Source organism: Scyliorhinus torazame, chromosome 23 (assembly GCF_047496885.1).
Source record: "Scyliorhinus torazame isolate Kashiwa2021f chromosome 23, sScyTor2.1, whole genome shotgun sequence".
Taxonomy (NCBI): Eukaryota; Metazoa; Chordata; class Chondrichthyes; order Carcharhiniformes; family Scyliorhinidae; genus Scyliorhinus; species Scyliorhinus torazame.
This window is the reverse complement of record NC_092729.1, coordinates 61,931,348-61,957,396: the sequence shown is the minus strand read 5'-3', so window position 1 is coordinate 61,957,396 and position 26,049 is coordinate 61,931,348. Positions and strand designations below refer to the sequence as shown.

Genomic DNA, 26,049 nt, shown 5'->3' with positions numbered 1-26,049 from the left:
TGAGTCCCTCTCTCTCTGTGTGTCCCTCGCTCTCTGTGTGTCCTCCGCTCTGTGTGTGTCCCTCGCTCTCTCTGTGTCCCTCGCTCTTTGTGGCCCTCGCTCTGTGTCCCTCGCTCTTTGTGTCCCTCGCTCTTTGTGTCCCTCGCTCTTTGTGTCCCTCGCTCTCTGTGCACCCCTCGCTCTCTGTGTGTCCCTCGCTCTCTGTGTGTCCCTCGCTCTGTGTCCCTCGCTCTTTGTGTCCCTCGCTCTTTGTGTCCCTCGCTCTCTGTGTGTCCCTCGCTCTCTGTGCACCCCTCGCTCTCTTTGTGTCCCTCGCTCTCTGTGCGTCCCTCGCTCTCTGTGTGTCCCTCGCTCTGTGTCCCTCGCTCTGTGTCCCTCGATCTTTGTGTCCCTCGCTCTCTGTGTGTCCCTCGCTCTCTGTGCACCCCTCGCTCTATGTGTGTCCCTCGCTCTCTGTGTGTCCCTCGCTCTCTGTGTGTCCCTCGCTCTCTGTGCGTCCTTTGCTCTCTGTGCGTCCCTCGCTGTCTGTGCGTCCCACGCTCTCTGTGCGTCCCTCGCTCTCTGTGCGTCCCTCGCTCTCTGTGTGCCCCTCCCTCTCTGTGTGTCTCTCGCTCTCTATGCATCCCTCGCTCTCTGTGCGTCCCTCGCTCTGTATGTGTCAGTCGCTCTCTGTGCGTCCCTCGCTCTCAGTGCGTCCCTCGCTCTCTGTGCGTCCCTCGCTCTCTGTGCGTCCCTCGCTCTCTGTGCGTCCCTCGCTCTCTGTGTTTCCCACGCTCTCTGTGTGTCCCTCGCTCTCTGTGTGTCCCTCGCTCTCTGTGTGTCCCTCGCTCTGTGTGTGTCCCTCGCTCTGTGTGTGTCCCTCGCTCTCTGTGTGTGTCCCTCGCTCTGTGTGTCCCTCGCTCTTTGTGTCCCTCGCTCTCTGTGTGCCCTCGCTCTCTGTGCACCCCTCGCTCTCTGTGCGTCCCTCGCTCTCTGTGCGTCCCTCGCTCTCTGTGTGTCCCTCGCTCTCTGTGTGTCTCCCTCGCTCTCTGTGTGTCCCTCGTTCTTTGTGTCCCTCGCTCTCTGTGTGTCCCTCGCTCTCTGTGTGTCCGTCGCTCTGTGTCCCTCGCTCTTTGTGTCCCTCGCACTCTGTGTGTCCCTCGCTCACTGTGCACCCCTCGCTCTCTGTGTGTCCCTTGCTCTCTGTGCGTCCCTCGCTCTCTGTGTGTCCCTCGCTCTCTGTGTTTGTCCCTCGCTCTCTGTGTGTCCGTCGCTCTGTGTCCCTCGCTCTTTGTGTCCCTCGCACTCTGTGTGTCCCTCGCTCACTGTGCACCCCTCGCTCTCTGTGTGTCCCTCACTCTCTGTGTGTCCCTCACTCTCATTGTGTGTCCCTTGCACTCTGTGCGTCGCTCGCTCTCAGTGCGTCCCTCGCTCTCTGTGCGTCCCTCGTTCTCTGTGTGTCCATCGCTCTCTGTGTGCCCCTAGAACTCTGTGCATCCTTTGCCTTCTGTGCGTCCCTCGCTCTCTGTGCGTCCCTCGCTCTCTGTGCGCCCCTCGCTCTCTGTGTGTCCCTCGCGCTCTGTGTGGCCCTCGCTCTCTGTGTGTCCCTTGCTCTCTGTGCGTCCCTCGCTCTCTGTGTGTCCCTCGCTCTCTGTGCGCCCCTCGCTCTCTGTGCGTCCCTCGCTCTCTGTGTGGCCCTCGCTCTCTGTGTGTGTCCCTCGCTCTGTGTGTCCCTCGCTCACTGTGCGTCCCTCGCTCTCTGTGTGTCCCTCGCTGTCTGTGTGTCCCTCGCTCTCTGTGTGTCCCTCGCTCTCTGTGTGTCCCTCGCTCTCAGTGCGTCGCTCACTCTCTGTGAGCCCCTCGCTCTCTCTGTGTCCCTCGCTCTCTGTGTCCCTCGCTCTCTGTGTCCCTCGCTCTCTGTGCGTCGCTCACTCTCTGTGCGCCCCTCGCTCTCTGTGTGTCCCTCGCTCTCTGTGTCCCTCGCTCTCTGTGTGTCCCTCGCTCTCTGTGTGTCCCTCGCTCTCTGTGTCCCTCGCTCTCTGTGCGTCGCTCACTCTCTGTGCGCCCCTCGCTCTCTGTGTGTCCCTCGCTCTCTGTGTGTCCCTCGCTCTGTGCGCCCCTCGCTCTCTGTGCGTCCCTCGCTCTCTGTGTGTCCCTCGCTCTCTGTGTGTCCCTCGCTCTCTGTGTGTCCCTCGCTCTCTCTGTGTCCCTCGCTCTCTGTGTCCCTCGCTGTCTTGCGTCCAACGCTGTCTTGTGTCCCTCGCTGTTTGTGTCCCTCGCTCTCTGTACCCCTCGCTCTCTGTACCCCTCGCTCTCTGTGTGTCCCTCGCTCTCTGTGTCCCTCGCTCTCTGTGTCCCTCGCTGTCTTGTGTCCCTCGCTCTCTGTACCGCTCGCTCTTTGTGCCCCTCTCTCTGTGCGTCCCTCGATCTCCGTGTCCCTCGCTCTCTGTGTCCCTCGATCTCTGTTTGTGTCCCTCGCTCTCTGTGTGTCCCTCGTTCACTGTGCGTCCCTCGCTCTCTGTGTGTCCCTCGCTCTCTGTTTGTGTCCCTCGCTCTCTGTTTGTGTCCCTCGCTCTCTGTGCATCCCTCGCTCTCTGTGAGTACCTCGCTCTATGTGCATCCCTCGCTCTCTGTGAGTCCCTCGCTCTCTGTGAGTCCCTCGCTCTCTGTGTGTCCCTCGCTCTCTGTGTGTCCCTCGCACTCTTTGTGTCCCTCGCACTCTTTGTGTCCCTCGCTCTCTGTGTGTGTCCCTCGCTCTCTGTGTGTGTCCCTCGCTCTGTGTGTGTGTCCCTCGCTCTCTGTGTGTGTTCCTCGCTCTCTGTGTGTCCCTCACACTCTGTGTGTCCCTCGCCCTCTGTGTGTCCCTCGCTCTCTGTGTGTGTCCCTCTCTCTCTGTGCACCCCTCGCTCTGTGTGTCCCTCGCTCTGTGTTTCCCTCGCTCTCTGTGTGAACCTCGCTATCTGTGTGTCCCTCGCTCTCTGTGTGTCCCTCGCTCTCTGTGTGTCCCTCGCACTCTGTGTGTCCCTCGCTCTCTGTGTGTCCCTCGCTCTCTTTGTGTGTCCCTCGCTCTCTGTGTGTCCCTCGCTCAGTGTGTCCTTCGCACTCTGTGTGGCCCTCGCACTCTGTGTTTCCCTCACTCTCTGTGTGTCCCTCGCTTTCTGTGTGTCCCCCGCTCTCTGTGTGTCCCACACTCTCTGTGTGTCCTCTGCTCTCTGTGTGTCCTCTGCTCTCTGTGTGTCCCTCGCTCTCTGTGTGTCCCTCGTTCTCTGTGTGTCCCTCGTTCTCTGTGTGTCCTTCGCATTCTGTGTGTCCCTCGCACTCTTTGTGTCCCTCGCTCTCTGTCTGTCCCTCGCTCTCTGTGTGTCCCTCGCTCTCTTTGGGTGTCCCTCCCTTTTTCTGCACCCCTCGCTCAGTGTGTCCCTCGCATTCTGTGTGTCCCTCGCACTCTGTGTTTCCCTCGCTCTCTGTGTGTCCCCTGCTCTCTGTGAGTCCCCCGCTCTCTGTGTGTCCCTCGCTCTCTGTATGTCCCTCGCTCTCTGTGTGTCCCCCGCTCTCTGTGTGTTACTCGCTCTCTGTGTATCCCTCGCTCTCTGTGCGTCCCTCGCTCTGTGTGTCCCTCGCTCTCTGTGAGTTCCTCGCTCTCTGTGTGTCCCTCGCTCTCTGTGTGTCCCTCGCTCTCTATGTGTCCCTCGCTCTCTGTGTGTCCCTCGCACTCTGTGTCCCTCGCACTCTGTGTCCCTCGCTCTCTGTGTCCCTCGCTCTCTGTGACCCTCGCTCTCTGTGTCCCTCGCTGTCTGTGTCCCTTGCTGTCTGTGTCCCTCGCTCTCTGTACCCCTCGAGCTTTGTGTCCCTCTCTCTGTGCGTCCCTCGCTCTGCGTGTCCCTCGCTCTCTGTCTGTACCTCGCTCTCTGTGTTTCCCTCGCTCTCTGTTTGTCCTTCGCTCTGTGTGTGTCCCTCGGTCTCGCTGTGTACCTCGCTCTTGCTGAGTCCCTCGCTCTCTGTGTACCCCACACTCTCTGTGTGCCGCTCACTCTCTGTGCGTGCCTCGCACTCTGTGCGTCCCTCGCTCTCTGTGTGTCTCTCGCTCTCTGTGTGTCCCTCGCTCACTGTGCATCCATCACTGTCTGTGCGTCCCTCGCCCACTGTGCGTCCCTCGCTATCTCCGTGTCCCTCGCTCTCTGTGACCCTCGGTCTCTGTGTCCCTCGCTCTCTGTGTGTGTCCCTCGCTCTCTTTGTGTCCCTCGCGCTCTGTGTGTCCCTCGCTCTCTGTGTGTGTTCCTCGCTCTCTGTGTGTGTTCCTCGCTCTCTGTGTGTCTCTCGCTCTGTGTCCCTCGCTCTCTGTGTGAACCTCGCTCTCTGTGTGTCCCTCGCTCTCTGTGTGTCCCTCGCTCTCTGTGTGTCCCTCGCACTCTGTGTGTCCCTCGCTCTCTGTGTGTGTCCCTGGCTCTGTGTGTGTGTCCCTGGCTCTCTGTGTGTACCTCACTCTCTGTATGTCCCTCGCACTCTGTGTGTCCCTCGCTCTCTGTGTGTCCCTCGCTCTCTGTGTGTCCCTCGCTCTCTGTGTGTCCCTTGCTCTCTGTATGTCCCTCGCACTCTGTGTTTCCCTCACTCTCTGTGTCCCTCGCTTTCTGTGTGTCCCTCGCTCTCTGTGAGTCCCTCTCTCTCTGTGTGTCCCTCGCTCTCTGTGTGTCCTCCGCTCTGTGTGTGTCCCTCGCTTTCTCTGTGTCCCTCGCTCTTTGTGGCCCTCGCTCTGTGTCCCTCGCGCTTTGTGTCCCTCGCTCTTTGTGTCCCTCGCTCTTTGTGTCCCTCGCTCTTTGTGTCCCCCGCTCTCTGTGTGTCCCTCGCTCTCTGTGCACCCCTCGCTCTCTGTGTGTCCCTCGCTCTCTGTGCGTCCCTCGCTCTCTGTGTGTCCCTCGCTCTGTGTCCCTCGCTCTTTGTGTCCCTCGCTCTCTGTGTGTCCCTCGCTCTCTGTGCACCCCTCGCTCTATGTGTGTCGCTCGCTCTCTGTGTGTCCCTCGCTCTCTGTGTGTCCCTCGCTCTCTGTGCGTCCTTTGCTCTCTGTGCGTCCCTCGCTGTCTGTGCGTCCCACGCTCTCTGTGCGTCCCTCGTTCTCTGTGCGTCCCTCGCTCTCTGTGTGCCCCTCGCTCTCTGTGTGTCTCTCGCTCTCTGTGCATCCCTCGCTCTCTGTGCGTCCCTCGCTCTGTATGTCAGTCGCTCTCTGTGCGTCCCTCGCTCTCAGTGCGTCCCTCGCTCTCTGTGCTTCCCTCGCTCTCTGTGTGTGTCCCTCGCTCTGTGTGCCCTCGCTCTCTGTGCACCCCTCGCTCTCTGTGTGTCCCTCGCTCTGTGCGTCCCTCGCTCTCTGTGTGTCCCTCGCTCTCTGTGTGTCCCTCGCTCACTGTGCACCCCTCGCTCTCTGTGTGTCCCTTGCTCACTGTGCACCCCTCGCTCTCTGTGTGTCTCCCTCGCTCTCTGTGTGTCCCTCATTCTTTGTGTCCCTCGCTCTCTGTGTGTCCCTCGCTCTCTGTGTGTCCCTCGCTCTGTATCCCTCGCTCTTTGTGTCCCTCGCACTCTGTGTGTCCCTCGCTCACTGTGCACCCCTCGCTCTCTGTGTGTCCCTTGCTCTCTATGCGTCCCTCGCTCTCTGTGTGTCCCTCGCTCTCTGTGTTTGTCCCTCGCTCTCTGTGTTTGTCCCTCGCTCTCTGTGTGACCCTCGCTCCCTGTGTGTCCCTCACTCTCTGTGTGTCCCTCACTCTCATTGTGTGTCCCTTGCTCTCTGTGCGTCGCTCGCGCTCTGTGCGTCCCTCGCTCTCTGTGCGTCCCTCGTTCTCTGTGCGTCCCTCGCTCTCTGTGACCCTCGGTCTCTGCGTCCCTCGCTCTCTGTGTGTGTCCCTCGCTCTCTGTGTGTCCCTCGCGCTCTGTGTGTCACTCGCTCTCTGTGAGTGTGTCCCTCGCTCTCTGTGTGTGTTCCTCGCTCTCTGTGTGTGTTCCTCGCTCTCTGTGTGTCTCTCGCTCTGTGTCCCTCGCTCTCTGTGTGAACCTCGCTCTCTGTGTGTCCCTCGCTCTCTGTGTGTCCCTCGCTCTCTGTGTGTCCCTCGCTCTCTGTGTGTGTCCCTCGCTCTGTGTGTGTGTCCCTCGCTCTCTGTGTGTGTTCCTCGCTCTCTGTGTGTCCCTCACACTCTGTGTGAACCTCGCTATCTGTGTGTCCCTCGCTCTCTGTGTGTCCCTCGCTCTCTGTGTGTCCCTCGCTCTCTGTGTGTCCCTCACTCTCTGTATGTCCCTCGCACTCTGTGTGTCCCTCGCTCTCTGTGTGTCCCTCGCTCTCTGTGTGTCCCTCGCTCTCTGTGTGTCCCTCACTCTCTGTATGTCCCTCGCACTCTGTGTTTCCCTCACTCTCTGTGTCCCTCGCTTTCTGTGTGTCCCCCGCTCTCTGTGAGTCCCTCTCTCTCTGTGTGTCCCTCGCTCTCTGTGTGTCCTCCGCTCTGTGTGTGTCCCTCGCTCTCTCTGTGTCCCTCGCTCTTTGTGGCCCTCGCTCTGTGTCCCTCGCGCTTTGTGTCCCTCGCTCTTTGTGTCCCTCGCTCTTTGTGTCCCTCGCTCTCTGTGCGCCCCTCGCTCTCTGTGCACCCCTCGCTCTCTGTGTGTCCCTCGCTCTCTGTGTGTCCCTCGCTCTGTGTCCCTCGCTCTTTGTGTCCCTCGCTCTCTGTGTGTCCCTAGCTCTCTGTGCACCCCTCGCTCTCTGTGTGTCCCTCGCTCTCTGTGCGTCCCTCGCTCTCTGTGTGTCCCTCGCTCTTTGTGTCCCTCGCTCTTTGTGTCCCTCGCTCTCTGTGTGTCCCTCGCTCTCTGTGCACCCCTCGCTCTATGTGTGTCCCTCGCTCTCTGTGTGTCTCTCGCTCTCTGTGTGTCCCTCGCTCTCTGTGCGTCCTTTGCTCTCTGTGCGTCCCTCGCTGTCTGTGCGTCCCACGCTCACTGTGCGTCCCTCGCTCTCTGTGCGTCCCTCGCTCTCTGTGTGCCCCTCCCTCTCTGTGTGTCTCTCGCTCTCTATGCATCCCTCGCTCTCTGTGCGTCCCTCGCTATGTATGTGTCAGTCGCTCTCTGTGCGTCCCTCGATCTCACTGCGTCCCTCGCTCTCTGTGCGTCCCTCGCTCTCTGTGCGTCCCTCGCTCTCTGTGCGTCCCTCGCTCTCTGTGTTTCCCACGCTCTCTGTTTGTCCCTCGCTCTCTGTGTGTCCCTCGCTCTCTGTGTGTCCCTCGCTCTGTGTGTGTCCCTCGCTCTGTGTGTGCCCCTCGCTCTCTGTGTGTGCCCCTCGCTCTCTGTGTCCCTCGCTCTTTGTGTCCCTCGCTCTCTGTGTGCCCTCGCTCTCTGTGCACCCCTCGCTCTCTGTGTGTCCCTCGCTCTCTGTGCGTCCCTCGCTCTCTGTGTGTCCCTCGCTCTCTGTGTGTCTCCCTCGCTCTCTGTGTGTCCCTCGTTCTTTGTGTCCCTCGCTCTCTGTGTGTCCCTCGCTCTCTGTGTGTCCGTTGCTCTGTGTCCCTCGCTCTTTGTGTCCGTCGCACTCTGTGTGTCCCTCGCTCACTGTGCACCCCTCGCTCTCTGTGTGTCCCTTGCTCTCTGTGCGTCCCTCGCTCTCTGTGTGTCCCTCGCTCTCTGTGTTTGTCCCTCGCTCTCTGTGTTTGTCCCTCGCTCTCTGTGTGACCCTCGCTCCCTGTGTGTCCCTCACTCTCTGTGTGTCCCTCACTCTCATTGTGTGTTCCTTGCTCTCTGTGCGTCGCTCGCTCTCTGTGCGTCCCTCGCTCTCTGTGCGTCCCTCGTTCTCTATGTGTCCATCGCTCTCTGTGTGCCCCTAGAACTCTGTGCATCCTTTGCCTTCTGTGCGTCCCTCGCTCTCTGTGCGTCCCTCGCTCTCTGTGCGCCCCTCGCTCTCTGTGTGTCCCTCGCTCTCTGTGTGTCCCTCGCGCTCTGTGTGGCCCTCGCTCTCTGTGTGTCCCTTGCTCTCTGTGCGTCCCTCGCTCTCTGTGCGTCCCTCGCTCTCTGTGTGTCCCTCGCGCTCTGTGTGGCCCTCGCTCTCTGTGTGTGTCCCTCGCTCTGTGTGTCCCTCGCTCACTGTGCGTCCCTCGCTCTCTGTGTGTCCCTCGCTGTCTGTGTGTCCCTCGCTGTCTGTGTGTCCCTCGCTCTCTGTGTGTCCCTCGCTCTCTGTGTGTCCCTTGCTCTCAGTGCGCCCCTCGCTCTCTGTGTGTCCCTCACTCAGTTTGTCCCTCGCTCTCTGTGCGTCCCTCGCTCTCTGTGCGTCGCTCACTCTCTGTGCGCCCCTCGCTCTCTGTGTCTCCCTCGCTCTCTGTGTCCCTCGCTCTCTGTGTCCCTCGCTGTCTTGCGTCCAACGCTGTCTTGTGTCCCTCGCTGTTTGTGTCCCTCGCTCTCTGTGTCCCTCGCTGTTTGTGTCCCTCGCTCTCTGTACACCTCGCTCTTTGTGCCCCTCTCTCTGTGCGTCCCTCGCTCTCTGTATATCCCTCGCTCTCTGTGCGTCCCTCGATCTGCGTGTCCCTCACTCTCTGTCTGTCCCTCGCTCTCTGTGGTTCCCTCGCTCTCTGTTTGTCCTTCGCTCTGTGTGTGTCCCTCGCTCTGTGTGTGTCTCTCGCTCTGTGTGTGTCTCTCGCTCTGTGTGTGTCCCTCGCTCTGTGTGTGTCACTCGCTCTCTGTGTGTCCCTCGCTCTCTGTGTGTCCCTCGCTCTCTGTGCTTCCTTCGCTCTCTGTGCGTCCCCCGCTCTCTGTGCGTCCTTCGCTCTCTGTGCGTCCTTCGCTCTCTGTGCGTCCCTCGCTCTCTGTGCACCACTCACTCTCTGTGTGTCCCTCGCTCTCTGTGCGTCCCTCGCTCTCTGTGTGTCCCTCGATCTGTGTCCCTCGCTCTTTGTGTCCCTCGCTCTCTGTGTGTCCCTCGCTCTCTGTGCACCCCTCGCTCTCTGTGTGTCCCTTGCTCTCTCTGTGTCCCTCGCTCTCTGTGCGTCCCACGCTCTCTGTGCGTCCCTCGCTCTCTGTGTGTCCCTCGGTCTCTGTGTGTCCCTCGCTCTCTGTGTGTCCCTCACTCTCTGTATGTCCCTCGCACTCTGTGTGTCCCTCGCACTCTGTGTGTCCCTCGCACTCTGTGTGTCCCTCGCTCTCTGTGTGTCCCTCGCTCTCTGTGTGTCCCTCACTCTCTGTATGTCCCTCGCACTCTGTGTTTCCCTCACTCTCTGTGTCCCTCGCTTTCTGTGTGTCCCCCGCTCTCTGTGAGTCCCTCTCTCTCTGTGTGTCCCTCGCTCTCTGTGTGTCCTCCGCTCTGTGTGTGTCCCTCGCTCTCTCTGTGTCCCTCGCTCTTTGTGGCCCTCGCTCTGTGTCCCTCGCGCTTTGTGTCCCTCGCGCTTTGTGTCCCTCGCTCTTTGTGTCCCTCGCTCTTTGTGTCCCTCGCTCTTTGTGTCCCTCGCACTTTGTGTCCCTCGCTCTCTGTGCACCCCTCGCTCTCTGTGCGTCCCTCGCTCTCTGTGTGTCCCTCGCTCTGTGTCCCTCGCTCTTTGTGTCCCTCGCTCTCTGTGTGTCCCTAGCTCTCTGTGCACCCCTCGCTCTCTGTGTGTCCCTCGCTCTCTGTGCGTCCCTCGCTCTCTGTGTGTCCCTCGCTCTGTGTCCCTCGCTCTTTGTGTCCCTCGCTCTCTGTGTGTCCCTCGCTCTCTGTGCACCCCTCGCTCTATGTGTGTCCCTCGCTCTCTGTGTGTCCCTCGCTCTCTGTGTGTCCCTCGCTCTCTGTGCGTCCTTTGCTCTCTGTGCGTCCCTCGCTGTCTGTGCGTCCCACGCTCTCTGTGCGTCCCTCGCTCTCTGTGCGTCCCTCGCTCTCTGTGCGTCCCTCGCTCTCTGTGCGTCCCTCGCTCTCTGTGCGTCCCTCGCTCTCTGTGTGCCCCTCCCTCTCTGTGTGTCTCTCGCTCTCTATGCATCCCTCGCTCTCTGTGCGTCCCTCGCTCTGTGTGTGTCCCTCGCTCTGTGTGTGTCCCTCGCTCTGTGTGTGTCCCTCGCTCTGTGTGTGCCCCTCGCTCTCTGTGTGTGTCCCTCGCTCTGTGTGTCCCTCGCTCTTTGTGTCCCTCGCTCTCTGTGCACCCCTCGCTCTCTGTGTGTCCCTCGCTCTCTGTGCGTCCCTCGCTCTCTGTGTGTCCCTCGCTCTCTGTGTGTCTCCCTCGCTCTCTGTGTGTCCCTCATTCTTTGTGTCCCTCGCTCTCTGTGTGTCCCTCGCTCTCTGTGTGTCCGTCGCTCTGTGTCCCTCGCTCTTTGTGTCCCTCGCACTCTGTGTGTCCCTCGCTCACTGTGCACCCCTCGCTCTCTGTGTGTCCCTTGCTCTCTGTGCGTCCCTCGCTCTCTGTGTGTCCCTCGCTCTCTGTGTGTCCCTCGCTCTCTGTGTGGCCCTCGCTCTCTGTGTGTCCCTCGCGCTCTGTGTGGCCCTCGCTCTCTGTGTGTCCCTTGCTCTCTGTGCGTCCCTCGCTCTCTGTGTGTCCCTCGCGCTCTGTGTGGCCCTCGCTCTCTGTGTGTGTCCCTCGCTCTGTGTGTCCCTCGCTCTCTGTGCGTCCCTCGCTCTCAGTGCGCCCCTCGCTCTCTGTGTGTCCCTCGCGCTCTGTGTGGCCCTCGCTCTCTGTGTGTGTCCCTCGCTCTGTGTGTCCCTCGCTCTCTGTGCGTCCCTCGCTCTCTGTGTGTCCCTCGCTGTCTGTGTGTCCCTCGCTCTCTGTGTGTCCCTCGCTCTCAGTGCGCCCCTCGCTCTCTGTGTGTCCCTCACTCAGTTTGTCCCTCGCTCTCTGTGCGTCGCTCACTCTCTGTGCGCCCCTCGCTCTCTGTGTGTCCATCGCTCTCTGTGTGCCCATAGATCTCTGTGCATCCTTTGCCTTCTGTGCGTCCCTCGCTCTCTGTGACCCTCGGTCTCTGCGTCCCTCGCTCTCTGTGTGTGTCCCTCGCTCTCTGTGTGTCACTCGCGCTCTGTGTGTCACTCGCTCTCTGTGTGTGTGTCCCTCGCTCTCTGTTGTGTTCCTCGCTCTCTGTGTGTGTTCCTCGCTCTCTGTGTGTCTCTCGCTCTGTGTCCCTCGCTCTCTGTGTGAACCTCGCTCTCTGTGTGTCCCTCGCTCTCTGTGTGTCCCTCGCTCTCTGTGTGTCCCTCGCTCTCTGTGTGTGTCCCTCGCTCTGTGTGTGTGTCCCTCGCTCTCTGTGTGTGTTCCTCGCTCTCTGTGTGTCCCTCACACTCTGTGTGAACCTCGCTATCTGTGTGTCCCTCGCTCTCTGTGTGTCCCTCGCTCTCTGTGTGTCCCTCGCTCTCTGTGTGTCCCTCACTCTCTGTATGTCCCTCGCACTCTGTGTGTCCCTCGCTCTCTGTGTGTCCCTCGCTCTCTGTGTGTCCCTCGCTCTCTGTGTGTCCCTCGCACTCTGTGTTTCCCTCACTCTCTGTGTCCCTCGCTTTCTGTGTGTCCCCCGCTCTCTGTGAGTCCCTCTCTCTCTGTGTGTCCCTCGCTCTCTGTGTGTCCTCCGCTCTGTGTGTGTCCCTCGCTCTCTCTGTGTCCCTCGCTCTTTGTGGCCCTCGCTCTGTGTCCCTCGCGCTTTGTGTCCCTCGCTCTTTGTGTCCCTCGCTCTTTGTGTCCCTCGCTCTCTGTGCGCCCCTCGCTCTCTGTGCACCCCTCGCTCTCTGTGTGTCCCTCGCTCTCTGTGTGTCCCTCGCTCTGTGTCCCTCGCTCTTTGTGTCCCTCGCTCTCTGTGTGTCCCTAGCTCTCTGTGCACCCCTCGCTCTCTGTGTGTCCCTCGCTCTCTGTGCGTCCCTCGCTCTCTGTGTGTCCCTCGCTCTTTGTGTCCCTCGCTCTTTGTGTCCCTCGCTCTCTGTGTGTCCCTCGCTCTCTGTGCACCCCTCGCTCTATGTGTGTCCCTCGCTCTCTGTGTGTCCCTCGCTCTCTGTGTGTCCCTCGCTCTCTGTGCGTCCTTTGCTCTCTGTGCGTCCCTCGCTGTCTGTGCGTCCCACGCTCACTGTGCGTCCCTCGCTCTCTGTGCGTCCCTCGCTCTCTGTGTGCCCCTCCCTCTCTGTGTGTCTCTCGCTCTCTATGCATCCCTCGCTCTCTGTGCGTCCCTCGCTCTGTATGTGTCAGTCGCTCTCTGTGCGTCCCTCGATCTCACTGCGTCCCTCGCTCTCTGTGCGTCCCTCGCTCTCTGTGCGTCCCTCGCTCTCTGTGCGTCCCTCGCTCTCTGTGTTTCCCACGCTCTCTGTGTGTCCCTCGCTCTCTGTGTGTCCCTCGCTCTCTGTGTGTCCCTCGCTCTGTGTGTGTCCCTCGCTCTGTGTGTGCCCCTCGCTCTCTGTGTGTGCCCCTCGCTCTCTGTGTCCCTCGCTCTTTGTGTCCCTCGCTCTCTGTGTGCCCTCGCTCTCTGTGCACCCCTCGCTCTCTGTGTGTCCCTCGCTCTCTGTGCGTCCCTCGCTCTCTGTGTGTCCCTCGCTCTCTGTGTGTCTCCCTCGCTCTCTGTGTGTCCCTCGTTCTTTGTGTCCCTCGCTCTCTGTGTGTCCCTCGCTCTCTGTGTGTCCGTCGCTCTGTGTCCCTCGCTCTTTGTGTCCCTCGCACTCTGTGTGTCCCTCGCTCACTGTGCACCCCTCGCTCTCTGTGTGTCCCTTGCTCTCTGTGCGTCCCTCGCTCTCTGTGTGTCCCTCGCTCTCTGTGTTTGTCCCTCGCTCTCTGTGTTTGTCCCTCGCTCTCTGTGTGACCCTCGCTCCCTGTGTGTCCCTCACTCTCTGTGTGTCCCTCACTCTCATTGTGTGTTCCTTGCTCTCTGTGCGTCGCTCGCTCTCTGTGCGTCCCTCGCTCTCTGTGCGTCCCTCGTTCTCTATGTGTCCATCGCTCTCTGTGTGCCCCTAGAACTCTGTGCATCCTTTGCCTTCTGTGCGTCCCTCGCTCTCTGTGCGTCCCTCGCTCTCTGTGCGCCCCTCGCTCTCTGTGTGTCCCTCGCTCTCTGTGTGTCCCTCGCGCTCTGTGTGGCCCTCGCTCTCTGTGTGTCCCTTGCTCTCTGTGCGTCCCTCGATCTCTGTGCGTCCCTCGCTCTCTGTGTGTCCCTCGCGCTCTGTGTGGCCCTCGCTCTCTGTGTGTGTCCCTCGCTCTGTGTGTCCCTCGCTCTCTGTGCGTCCCTCGCTCTCTGTGCGTCGCTCACTCTCTGTGCGCCCCTCGCTCTCTGTGTCTCCCTCGCTCTCTGTGTCCCTCGCTCTCTGTGTCCCTCGCTGTCTTGCGTCCAACGCTGTCTTGTGTCCCTCGCTGTTTGTGTCCCTCGCTCTCTGTGTCCCTCGCTGTTTGTGTCCCTCGCTCTCTGTACACCTCGCTCTTTGTGCCCCTCTCTCTGTGCGTCCCTCGATCTGCGTGTCCCTCACTCTCTGTCTGTCCCTCGCTCTCTGTGGTTCCCTCGCTCTGTGTTTGTCCTTCGCTCTGTGTGTGTCCCTCGCTCTGTGTGTGTCTCTCGCTCTGTGTGTGTCTCTCGCTCTGTGTGTGTCCCTCGCTCTGTGTGTGTCCCTCGCTCTGTGTGTGTCACTCGCTCTCTGTGTGTCCCTCGCTCTCTGTGTGTCCCTCGCTCTCTGTGCTTCCTTCGCTCTCTGTGCGTCCCCCGCTCTCTGTGCGTCCTTCGCTCTCTGTGCGTCCTTCGCTCTCTGTGCGTCCCTCGCTCTCTGTGCACCCCTCACTCTCTGTGTGTCCCTCGCTCTCTGTGCGTCCCTCGCTCTCTGTGTGTCCCTCGATCTGTGTCCCTCGCTCTTTGTGTCCCTCGCTCTCTGTGTGTCCCTCGCTCTCTGTGCACCCCTCGCTCTCTGTGTGTCCCTTGCTCTCTCTGTGTCCCTCGCTCTCTGTGCGTCCCACGCTCTCTGTGCGTCCCTCGCTCTCTGTGTGTCCCTCGCTCTCTGTGTGTCCCTCGCTCTCTGTGTGTCCCTCACTCTCTGTATGTCCCTCGCACTCTGTGTGTCCCTCGCACTCTGTGTGTCCCTCGCACTCTGTGTGTCCCTCGCTCTCTGTGTGTCCCTCGCTCTCTGTGTGTCCCTCACTCTCTGTATGTCCCTCGCACTCTGTGTTTCCCTCACTCTCTGTGTCCCTCGCTTTCTGTGTGTCCCCCGCTCTCTGTGAGTCCCTCTCTCTCTGTGTGTCCCTCGCTCTCTGTGTGTCCTCCGCTCTGTGTGTGTCCCTCGCTCTCTCTGTGTCCCTCGCTCTTTGTGGCCCTCGCTCTGTGTCCCTCGCGCTTTGTGTCCCTCGCGCTTTGTGTCCCTCGCTCTTTGTGTCCCTCGCTCTTTGTGTCCCTCGCTCTTTGTGTCCCTCGCACTTTGTGTCCCTCGCTCTCTGTGCACCCCTCGCTCTCTGTGCGTCCCTCGCTCTCTGTGTGTCCCTCGCTCTGTGTCCCTCGCTCTTTGTGTCCCTCGCTCTCTGTGTGTCCCTAGCTCTCTGTGCACCCCTCGCTCTCTGTGTGTCCCTCGCTCTCTGTGCGTCCCTCGCTCTCTGTGTGTCCCTCGCTCTGTGTCCCTCGCTCTTTGTGTCCCTCGCTCTCTGTGTGTCCCTCGCTCTCTGTGCGTCCTTTGCTCTCTGTGCGTCCTTTGCTCTCTGTGCGTCCCTCGCTGTCTGTGCGTCCCACGCTCTCTGTGCGTCCCTCGCTCTCTGTGCGTCCCTCGCTCTCTCTGTGTCCCTCGCTCTGTGTGTGCCCCTCGCTCTCTGTCTGTGTCCCTCGCTCTGTGTGTCCCTCGCTCTTTGTGTCCCTCGCTCTCTGTGCACCCCTCGCTCTCTGTGTGTCCCTCGCTCTCTGTGCGTCCCTCGCTCTCTGTGTGTCCCTCGCTCTCTGTGTGTCTCCCTCGCTCTCTGTGTGTCCCTCATTCTTTGTGTCCCTCGCTCTCTGTGTGTCCCTCGCTCTCTGTGTGTCCGTCGCTCTGTGTCCCTCGCTCTTTGTGTCCCTCGCACTCTGTGTGTCCCTCGCTCACTGTGCACCCCTCGCTCTCTGTGTGTCCCTTGCTCTCTGTGCGTCCCTCGCTCTCTGTGTGTCCCTCGCTCTCTGTGTGTCCCTCGCTCTCTGTGTGGCCCTCGCTCTCTGTGTGTCCCTCGCGCTCTGTGTGGCCCTCGCTCTCTGTGTGTCCCTTGCTCTCTGTGCGTCCCTCGCTCTCTGTGTGTCCCTCGCGCTCTGTGTGGCCCTCGCTCTCTGTGTGTGTCCCTCGCTCTGTGTGTCCCTCGCTCACTGTGCGTCCCTCGCTCTCTGTGTGTCCCTCGCTGTCTGTGTGTCCCTCGCTCTCTGTGTGTCCCTCGCTCTCTGTGTGTCCCTCGCTCTCAGTGCGCCCCTCGCTCTCTGTGTGTCCCTCACTCAGTTTGTCCCTCGCTCTCTGTGCGTCGCTCACTCTCTGTGCGCCCCTCGCTCTCTGTGTGTCCCTCGCTCTCTGTGTCCCTCGCTCTCTGTGTCCCTCGCTGTCTTGCGTCCCTCGCTGTTTGTGTCCCTCGCTCTCTGTACACCTCGCTCTTTGTGCCCCTCTCTCTGTGCGTCCCTCGATCTGCGTGTCCCTCACTCTCTGTCTGTCCCTCGCTCTCTGTGGTTCCCTCGCTCTCTGTTTGTCCTTCGCTCTGTGTGTGTCCCTCGCTCTGTGTGTGTCTCTCGCTCTGTGTGTGTCCCTCGCTCTGTGTGTGTCACTCGCTCTCTGTGTGTCCCTCGCTCTCTGTGTGTCCCTCGCTCTCTGTGCGTCCTTCGCTCTCTGTGCGTCCCTCGCTCTCTGTGCACCCCTCGCTCTCTGTGTGTCCCTCGCTCTCTGTGCGTCCCTCGCTCTCTGTGTGTCCCTCGATCTGTGTCCCTCGCTCTTTGTGTCCCTCGCTCTCTGTGTGTCCCTCGCTCTCTGTGCACCCCTCGCTCTCTGTGTGTCCCTCGCTCTTTGTGTGTCCCTCGCTCTCTGTGCTTCCTTCGCTCTCTGTGCGTCCCCCGCTCTCTGTGCGTCCTTCGCTCTCTGTGCGTCCCTCGCTCTCTGTGCACCCCTCTCTCTCTGTGTGTCCCTCGCTCTCTGTGCGTCCCTCGCTCTCTGTGTGTCCCTCGATCTGTGTCCCTCGCTCTTTGTGTCCCTCGCTCTCTGTGTGTCCCTCGCTCTCTGTGCACCCCTCGCTCTCTCTGTGTCCCTTGCTCTCTCTGTGTCCCTCGCTCTCTGTGCGTCCCACGCTCTCTGTGCGTCCCTCGCTCTCTGTGCGTCCCTCGCTCTCTGTGTGTCCCTCGCTCTCTGTGTGTCCCTCGCTCTCTGTGTGTCCCTCGCTCTCTGTATGTCCCTCGCACTCTGTGTGTCCCTCGCTCTCTGTGTGTCCCTCGCTCTCTGTGTGTCCCTCACTCTCTGTATGTCCCTCGCACTCTGTGTTTCCCTCACTCTCTGTGTCCCTCGCTTTCTGTGTGTCCCCCGCTCTCTGTGAGTCCCTCTCTCTCTGTGTGTCCCTCGCTCTCTGTGTGTCCTCCGCTCTGTGTGTGTCCCTCGCTCTCTCTGTGTCCCTCGCTCTTTGTGGCCCTCGCTCTGTGTCCCTCGTGCTTTGTGTCCCTCGTGCTTTGTGTCCCTCGCTCTTTGTGTCCCTCGCTCTTTGTGTCCCTCGCTCTTTGTGTCCCTCGCTCTTTGTGTCCCTCGCTCTCTGTGCACCCCTCGCTCTCTGTGTGTCCCTCGCTCTCTGTGTGTCCCTCGCTCTGTGTCCCTCGCTCTTTGTGTCCCTCGCTCTCTGTGTGTCCCTAGCTCTCTGTGCACCCCTCGCTCTCTGTGTGTCCCTCGCTCTCTGTGCGTCCCTCGCTCTCTGTGTGTCCCTCGCTCTGTGTCCCTCGCTCTTTGTGTCCCTCGCTCTCTGTGTGTCCCTCGCTCTCTGTGCACCCCTCGCTCTATGTGTGTCCCTCGCTCTCTGTGTGTCCCTCGCTCTCTGTGTGTCCCTCGCTCTCTGTGTGTGTCCCTCGCTCTCTGTGTGTCCCTAGCTCTCTGTGCACCCCTCGCTCTCTGTGTGTCCCTCGCTCTCTGTGCGTCCCTCGCTCTGTGTCCCTCGCTCTTTGTGTCCCTCGCTCTCTGTGTGTCCCTCGCTCTCTGTGCACCCCTCGCTCTATGTGTGTCCCTCGCTCTATGTGTGTCCCTCGCTCTCTGTGTGTCCCTCGCTCTCTGTGTGTCCCTCGCTCTCTGTGCGTCCTTTGCTCTCTGTGCGTCCCTCGCTGTCTGTGCGTCCCACGCTCTCTGTGCGTCCCTCGCTCTCTGTGCGTCCCTCGCTCTCTGTGTGCCCCTCCCTCTCTGTGTGTCTCTCGCTCTCTATGCATCCCTCGCTCTCTGTGCGTCCCTTGCTCTGTATGTGTCAGTCGCTCTCTGTGCGTCCCTCGATCTCACTGCGTCCCTCGCTCTCTGTGCGTTCCTCGCTCTCTGTGCGTCCCTCGCTCTCTGTGTTTCCCACGCTCTCTGTGTGTCCCTCGCTCTCTGTGTGTCCCTCGCTCTCTGTGTGTCCCTCGCTCTGTGTGTGTCCCTCGCTCTGTGTGTGCCCCTCGCTCTCTGTGTGTGTCCCTCGCTCTGTGTGTCCCTCGCTCTTTGTGTCCCTCGCTCTCTGTGTGCCCTCGCTCTCTGTGCACCCCTCGCTCTCTGTGTGTCCCTCGCTCTCTGTGCGTCCCTCGCTCTCTGTGTGTCCCTCGCTCTCTGTGTGTCTCCCTCGCTCTCTGTGTGTCCCTCGTTCTTTGTGTCCCTCGCTCTCTGTGTGTCCCTCGCTCTCTGTGTGTCCCTCGCTCTCTGTGTGTCCGTCGCTCTGTGTCCCTCGCTCTTTGTGTCCCTCGCACTCTGTGTGTCCCTCGCTCACTGTGCACCCCTCGCTCTCTGTGTGTCCCTTGCTCTCTGTGCGTCCCTCGCTCTCTGTGTGTCCCTCGCTCTCTGTGTTTGTCCCTCGCTCTCTGTGTTTGTCCCTCGCTCTCTGTGTGACCCTCGCTCCCTGTGTGTCCCTCACTCTCTGTGTGTCCCTCACTCTCATTGTGTGTTCCTTGCTCTCTGTGCGTCGCTGGCTCTCTGTGCGTCCCTCGCTCTCTGTGCGTCCCTCGTTCTCTGTGTGTCCATCGCTCTCTGTGTGCCCCTAGAACTCTGTGCATCCTTTGCCTTCTGTGCGTCCCTCGCTCTCTGTGCGCCCCTCGCTCTCTGTGTGTCCCTCGCTCTCTGTGTGTCCCTCGCGCTCTGTGTGGCCCTCGCTCTCTGTGTGTCCCTTGCTCTCTGTGCGTCCCTCGCTCTCTGTGTGTCCCTCGCGCTCTGTGTGGCCCTCGCTCTCTGTGTGTGTCCCTCGCTCTGTGTGTCCCTCGCTCTGTGTGTCCCTCGCTCACTGTGCGTCCCTCGCTCTCTGTGTGTCCCTCGCTCTCTGTGTGTCCCTCGCTGTCTGTGTGTCCCTCGCTCTCTGTGTGTCCCTCGCTCTCTGTGTGTCCCTCGCTCTCTGTGTGTCCCTCGCTCTCTGTGTGTGTCGCTCGCTCTCTGTGTGTGTTCCTCCGCTTCTTCCTCTCCCCACCATTGCCGAATCTTCTCCAAATTCACCGCCCAATAATAATACAAAAGATTGGGAAGCACCAACCCTCCCACCCACCCATTCTTTTTAAATGTGTGCTGGTCCTTTTGAAGAGAAATCCAAAATCTCCTTCCATTTACTGATGGAGAAGTGATCTGCCGCATTTTCTATCTGTTTAGAGCAGGGTGTCTGTGTGAGGGTAAGTGTGTTACTGTGTGTGTGGACTTTTCTCTATCTGTCTATCTGCCAGTCGCCCTGGTCCAACATTCTGTTTCTCTCTCCACAGATGCTGCCTGACCTGCTCAGTATTTTCCTGCATTGGTACAAGAGCGAGGAGGTAAGGCTGAACTTATACAAGACACTAGTTAGACCTCAGCTGGAATATTGTGGACAGTTCTGGGCGCCACACTATAGGAAGGATGTGAACACACTGGAGCGAGTGCAGCGGAGGTTCACACGAATGGTTCAGGGATGAGAAACTTCAGTGATGAGGATAGATTGGAGAGGTTGGGTCTGTTCTCCACGGAGAGAAATGGCCAAGAGGAGATTAGATAGAGGTGTTCAAATTCTTGGGGGTGCCGGACAGAGTAGACAGGGAGAAACTGTTCCCACTATTAAGAAGCTCAAGAACGAGATGGCACAGAATTAAAGTGAATTGGAAAAGAAGCAAATATTTGTGAGAAAATGGAAACAGTATAGTGCAGAGAGAGCCCTGCTCGGTATCACACCCCGTGCTGTACCTGTCCTGGGAGGGTTTGATGGGGACAGTGTAGAGGGAGCTTTACACTGCATCTAACCCCGTGCTGTACCTGTCCTAGGAGTGTTTGATGGGTACAGTGTAGAGGGAGCATTACTCTGTATCTAACCCCGTGCTGTACCTGTCCTGGGTGTGTTTGATGTTGACAGTGTAGAGGGAGCTTTACTCAGTATCTAACCCCGTGCTGTACCTGTCCTGGGAGTGTTTGATGGGGACAGTGGAGAGGGAGCTTTACTCTATATCTAACCCCGTGCTGTACCTGTGCTGGGAGTGTTTGATGGGCACAGTGTAGAGGGAGCTTTACTCTGTATCTAACCCCGTGCTGTACCTGTCCTGGGAGTGTTTGATGGGGACAGTGTAGAGGGAGCTTTACTCTGTATCTACCCCCGTGCTGTACCTGTCCTGGGTGTGTTTGATGTTGACAGTGTAGAGGGAGCTTTACTCAGTATCTAACCCCGTGCTGTACCTGTCCTGGGAGTGTTTGATGCGGACAGTGGAGAGGGAGCTTTACTCTATATCTAACCCCGTGCTGTACCTGTGCTGGGAGTGTTTGATGGGCACAGTGTAGAGGGAGCTTTACTCTATATCTAACCCCGTGCTGTATCTGTCCTGGGAGTGTTTGATGGGTACAGTGTAGAGGGAACTTTACTCTGTATCTAACCCCGTGCTGTACCTGTCCTGGGAGTGTTTGATGGGGACAGTGTAGAGGGAGCTTTACTCTGTATCTACCCCCGTGCTGTACCTGTCCTGGGTGTGTTTGATGTTGACAGTGTAGAGGGAGCTTTACTCTATATCTAACCCCGTGCTGTACCTGTGCTGGGAGTGTTTGATGGGCACAGTGTAGAGAGAGCCTTGCTCGATATCTAATACCGTGTTGTACCTGTCCTGGGAGTGTTTGATGGGCACAGTGTAGAGAGAGCCTTGCTCGATATCTAATACCGTGATGTACCTGTCCTGGGAGTGTTTGATGGACACAGTGTAGAGAGAGCCTTGCTCGATATCTAATACCATGTTGTACCTGTCCTGGGAGTGTTTGCCAGGTACAGTGTAGAGGAATATTTGTCTAACCCCATGATGTACCTTTGCTGGTCGTGTTTGACGGAGTTTCAAAATCTCAAATCAATGTCTTCTGTTAGTTTCTCCATCCCTCTGTTTCTGCTTCTCTCTCTGTCTGTCTGGGAATATTGTCAGAACAAAATCCACGATCAGCAGTCAGCCATTTTAAGTTACTTAATGGTGGTCATTTTAGGTGAGCACAGCACAGTCATTTCTGACATTTGTACACGTTGGTACAACAAAATCCTGATGGAACGTGTCTGATTTAAACAGCGATTTGTTGGGGAATGTGGATGTAGAAAAGGAGCTGGCTGTCCTTGTACACCAGTCACTGAAAGTGGAGAGGGGGGTGCAGCAAGCAGTTAAGAAGACCAATGATATGTTGGCCTTCATTGAAAGAGGGATTTGAGTTCAGAAGGGGAGATGTCTTACTGCAGTTACACAAGGCCTTGGTGAGACCACACCTGGAGTATTGCGTACAGTTTCGGTCTCCCTAACATAGAAAGGATAGAGTTGCCAGAGAGGGAGTGCAGCGGAGGGTAATCGGCTGATAGGGAGGTTGCCGGACTGTCCTACAAGGAGAGATTGGTTTGACTGTGGCACAGTGGTTAGCACTGCTGCCTCACCGTGCCAGTGACCCGGGATAAATTCCGGCCTTGTGTGACTGATTACGTGGAGTTGGCAGTTTCTCCCCGTGTGTGCGTGGGTTTCCTCCGGGTGCTCCGGTTTCCTTCCACAGTCCAAAGACGTGCAGGCTAGGTGGAATGGTCCTGCTAAATTACCCCTTAGTGCCCAAGAAAGATTGTTTAGATTAGGTTAAGGAGTTATTGGGATAGGGCGGGTGACTGAGCTTACATAGAATGCTGTGTCAGAGGGTTGGTGTAGATTCGATGGGCAGAATGGCCTCCTTCTGCATTGTAGGGATTCTATCATTGTGCCTGTATTCACTAGGGCCTAGAAGGATGTGAGGAGATGTTTGCTGTGCTAAATTGCCCCTTAGTGGCCCAAAGGTTAGGTGGTGTTACTGGGGTTATTTGGATAGGGTGGAGGCGTGGGCTTGGGTAGGGTGCTCTCTCCGAGGGCCAGTGCAGGCTCGATGGGCCAAATGGGCTACTCCTGCAATGTATATTTTATCATTCTGTGAGCTCTGATTGAAATGTATCACATTCCAACAGCGCTGTGCAGACGATACACAGGGATGGTGATTTCCACATTGTACTGCCTCTGCCATGTCTTGGGAGTGATCTTGGAGACAGTGCAGAGGGAGCTTTACTCTGTATCTAGCCCTGTGCTGTAGCTGTCCTGGGAGTGTTTGGTGTGGACAATGCAGAGGGAGCTTTACTCTGTATCTAGCCCTGTGCTGTACCTGTCCTGGGAGTGTTTGATGGGGAAAAAGTAGAGGGAGCTTGACTCTGTACCTAGCCTCGTGCTGTATCTATCCTGGGAGTGTTTGATGGGGAGAGTGTAGAGGGAGATTTACTCTGTATCTAGCCCTGTGCTGTACCTGTCCTGGGAGTGTTTGATGGGGACAGTGTAGATGGAGCTTTACTCTGTACCTAACCCCGTGCTGTACCTGTCCTGGGAGTGTTTGATGGGGACAGTGTAGAGGGAGCTTTACTCTGTATCTAACCCTGTTCTGTACCTGGCCTGGGAGTGTTTGATGGGGACTGTGTAGAGGGAGCTTTACTCTGTATCTAACCCTGTGCTGTGCCTGTCCTGGGAGTGTTTGATGGGGACAGTGTTGAGGGAGCTTTAATCTGTATCGAACCCCGTGCTGTACCTGTCCTGGGAGTGTTTGATGGGGAAAGTGTCGAGGGAGCTTTTCTCTCTATCTAACCCCGTGCTGTACCTTTCCTGGGAGTGTCTGATGGGGACGTGTAGAGGGAGCTTTACTCTGTATACATCCTCGTACTGTAGCTGTCCTGGGAATGTTTGCTGCGGACAGTGTAGAGGGATGTGTAATCTGTATCTAACCCCATGATGTACTTTTGCTAACAGTGTTTGATGGCGATTCTGAATCTTGAATTAATGTATTCTGTTATTCTCCCCATCTTCTCTGTCTCTGCATCTCTCTATCTCTCTCTCTGGGAATCTGTCTAAACAAATCCACGATCAGCAGTCAGCCATTTTAAGTTACTGAACGGTGGCTATTTTATGTGAGCACAACACTGAGACAATTGGGACAGTTGTCCAAGTTAGTGTCAAACAAATTTAAACGGTGATATGTTGGGCAATGTGGATGTACAAATGGAGCTTGTACACCAGTCACTGAAAGTGGAGAGGGGGGTGCAGCAAGCAGTTAAGAAGACCAATGATATGTTGGCTTTCATTGAAAGAGGGATTTGAGTTCAGAAGTGGAGATGTCTTACTGCAGTTATACAAGGCCTTGGTGAGACCACACCTGGAGTACTGTGTACAGTTTCGGTCTCCCTAACTAAGAAAGGATATAGTTGCCAGAGAGGGAGTGCAGCGGAGGGACAATCGGCTGATAGGGAGGTTACCGGACTGTCCTAGGGGTAGATATTGGTTCAATAGGGCCCGAACGAGCCCTGTTTCTCCAACCTAACCCTGGAGATCTAATCCCACATTCCTGCTGATGTCTCCACTCTCAAAGATGGAAAGATATTGACCAAGTTTAAAGCAGAGATTGACTGATTTCTAAATCCCAATGACGTAAAGGGACATGGGGATAGTGTTGGGGAAAAGACATTGAAGTGAAGATATTTCACAGCTGGATTCACAGAATACAGACAGCAAAGTATCTTAAATTTTGGAAGTGCCACAAATGTTGTGAAACATTTGGGAAATGATTGGAAACAGTTTGGACTGAGATCTCCTCAGTGACCTGTGTTCTGTCCCCACCCCCGACTTTCTGTCAGGAATGTCCCCCTCGGTGTGTTTCCTGTGTCTGCAAAGGTAACACTTCTCCTGTCTATGGTTATGTTAATTCAGCAGATAACAACAGATTCAGCAATGTCCTGTCCTTATTTCTGTCTTTGTTTAACATTTGTTCCCTCTGAATTTCTGACCTGTTGGGAATGACCATTCGTCTGTCGCCTTAGGAAGGCTTTCCATAGAATGAGTAAAAACCAGCAAGAAATCACAGAATGTGAGTTAAACACAACTTCATTTCTGCTCCCATTTAGAGAGAAGATTCCTGGCCAGACAAACAAAGCTCATTGCAAAGTTTCACTTCATATTTTACTTGTTGTTCACGGACAGATTTCTTTAATGAGCTGCTTGAGAAATTTGGATTCAATTTCATTTTTTCACTCTGTGAGATGTAAAGTTTATTCCTGAATAAATACAGCGTCATCGGCAACAACATCATTTTATTAGACAAGGAGGTTCAATGGGATCTTTCACTGAAATCCTCTGATGTCAATTCCTGAGATTGGAATTTATAATGAAACAATTTATATTCAATGAAAACGGTCAGTTTGATAACCCCAACTGCTTTCTGTTAACTCGCCCCTCACTCTCCTCTCTCACCTTGTTTTTAATTTGGGGAATTCTGCAGGCAGCTTGTGCACAGGAAGAGCCCCAAAAATGGGGCACTTTCAGAATTAAGTTCAGAGTCTCTGAAGATGGATTTCTTTCTCTCTTTCTACTTGAACCTGTACAAACTGACAGCAGGCATATTGATTGCACAGTAAGTTTCCACAATCAGAAATGTGATCCTGGTGGAAAATTCCCCCACGTCCCCAGTGGAAAGGATGAATTAACTCCCTCATTCCCACCTTTAAGTTTAAGACTTTTAACTCAAGACCTTCAAACCCATTTTGCAGTCCGTGAGCTAATTTTTTAAAAATGTGGTCATTATTGCTGGGTTTTTTGAAAATATTATCATTCCGATGAGGACGGACATAACAAAATACAAACAATCAGTCACAACACAAACAAAATACTATTCTCCTCATTTGAGATTTATTCCTTTATTTCCATTAAACTTTCCCCTCTTCCCTCCCCTTACCCACTGGCAACAAACAGATCTGTAAATAGAGACAAGAACAGCCTCCATCTCGTCCAGAACCCCCCACCTGAGCCACAAAGGGCTAACTTTAGTTTCTCAAGTTTAAGGAATTCCCCAATATCCCTCAACCATGTCGATATTTTTGGCGGATCTTCTGACTTCCCTCCCAATCATATTAGCCTCCGGGCGATCAATGTGGCAAAGGCCACCATATCGGCCCCGTCCCCATCTATTGGTCCCGGTACTTCCGACACCCCAGAAATTGCCTCGTGGTCCCAGTAATATTTCCACCTCCACAACTTTTGTTACTGTTTTAAATAGCGAGAGCCAGAAGCCCAATAATCGTGGACGTGACCAGAAGATGTGGACGTGGTTCACTGGTCCTCCTTTACACTCTCACATTTATCTTCTTCCTCTGTGAAGGAGCTGCTCGTTCGTCCCTGTGTCATATCGCCCCTGTGTACATCCTTGAATTGTATCAAGCCCATCCGAGCACGTGAAGATGTCGCATTGACCCTGTGTATAACCTCACTCCATAGTCCCCATTCCAACGCCACACCCAACTCTTCCTTCCAGAGAGTAGCAATGGAGGGATGCTTTTCTAATTGGATGGCTGTGACCAGTGGTGTTCCACAGGGATCTGTGCTGGGACCTTTGCTCTTTGTAGTATATATAAATGATTTGGAGGAAAATGTAACTGGTCTGATTAGTAAGTTTGCAGACGACACAAAGGTTGGTGGAATTGCGGATAGCGATGAGGACTGTCGGAGGATACAGCAGGATTTAGATTGTCTGGAGACTTGGGCGGAGAGATGGCAGATGGAGTTTAATCCGGACAAATGTGAGGTAATGCATTTTGGAAGGTCTAATGCAGGTAGGGAATATACAGTGAATGGTAGAACCCTCAAGAGTATTGAAAGTCAAAGAGATCTAGGAGTACAGGTCCACAGGTCATTGAAAGGGGCAACACAGGTGGAGAAGGTAGTCAAGAAGGCATACGGCATGCTTGCCTTCATTGGCCGGGGCATTGAGTATAAGAATTGGCAAGTCATGTTGCAGCTGTATAAAACCTTAGTTAGGCCACACTTGGAGTATAGTGTTCAATTCTGGTCGCCACACTAGCAGAAGGATGTGGAGGCTTTAGAGAGGGTGCAGAAGAGATTTACCAGAATGTTGCCTGGTATGGAGGGCATTAGCTATGAGGAGCGGTTGAATAAACTCGGTTTGTTCTCACTGGAACGAAGGAGGTTGAGGGGAGACCTGATAGAGGTATACAAAATTATGAGGGGCATAGACAGAGTGGATAGTCAGAGGCTTTTCCCCAGGGTAGAGGGGTCAATTACTAGGGGGCATAGGTTTAAGGTGAGAGGGGCAAGGTTTAGAGTAGATGTACGAGGCAAGTTTTTTACGCAGAGGGTAGTGGATGCCTGGAACTCGCTACCGGAGGAGGTAGTGGAGGCAGGGACGATAGGGACATTTAAGGGGCATCTTGACAAATATATGAATAGGATGGGAATAGAAGGATACGGACCCAGGAAGTGTAGAAGATTGTCGTTTAGTCGGGCAGCATGGTCGGCACGGGCTTGGAGGGCCGAAGGGCCTGTTCCTGTGCTGTACATTTCTTTGTTCTTTGTTCTTTTTTTGTTTTATTTCCTCAATTGCTGCTTTCTTTCTGTCCATCAGCCAGCTGTAAATGTTAGTAACTCTCCCATCACCAACTCAGCTGGGAGGAGCAATTTATCCAGCAGCTTGTTCTCTGGTAGGCAACGAAAGAGGACAACTTTTTCACCAAGTTTCAT

At 56.7% G+C, this 26,049-nt stretch overlaps 1 long non-coding RNA gene across 1 annotated transcript in view; it reads left to right on the top strand.

Annotated features, from left to right (window-relative positions):
- Positions 1-23,554, top strand: part of LOC140399767 (uncharacterized) — a 52,956-nt gene extending 29,402 nt beyond the window's left edge. Inside the window, exons 2-3 of the long non-coding RNA XR_011937861.1 lie at positions 18,751-18,801; positions 23,424-23,554. This is a non-coding gene — a long non-coding RNA (uncharacterized lncRNA). The remainder of the gene's footprint in view (positions 1-18,750; positions 18,802-23,423) is intronic.
- The last annotated feature ends 2,495 nt before the right edge of the window (positions 23,555-26,049 follow it).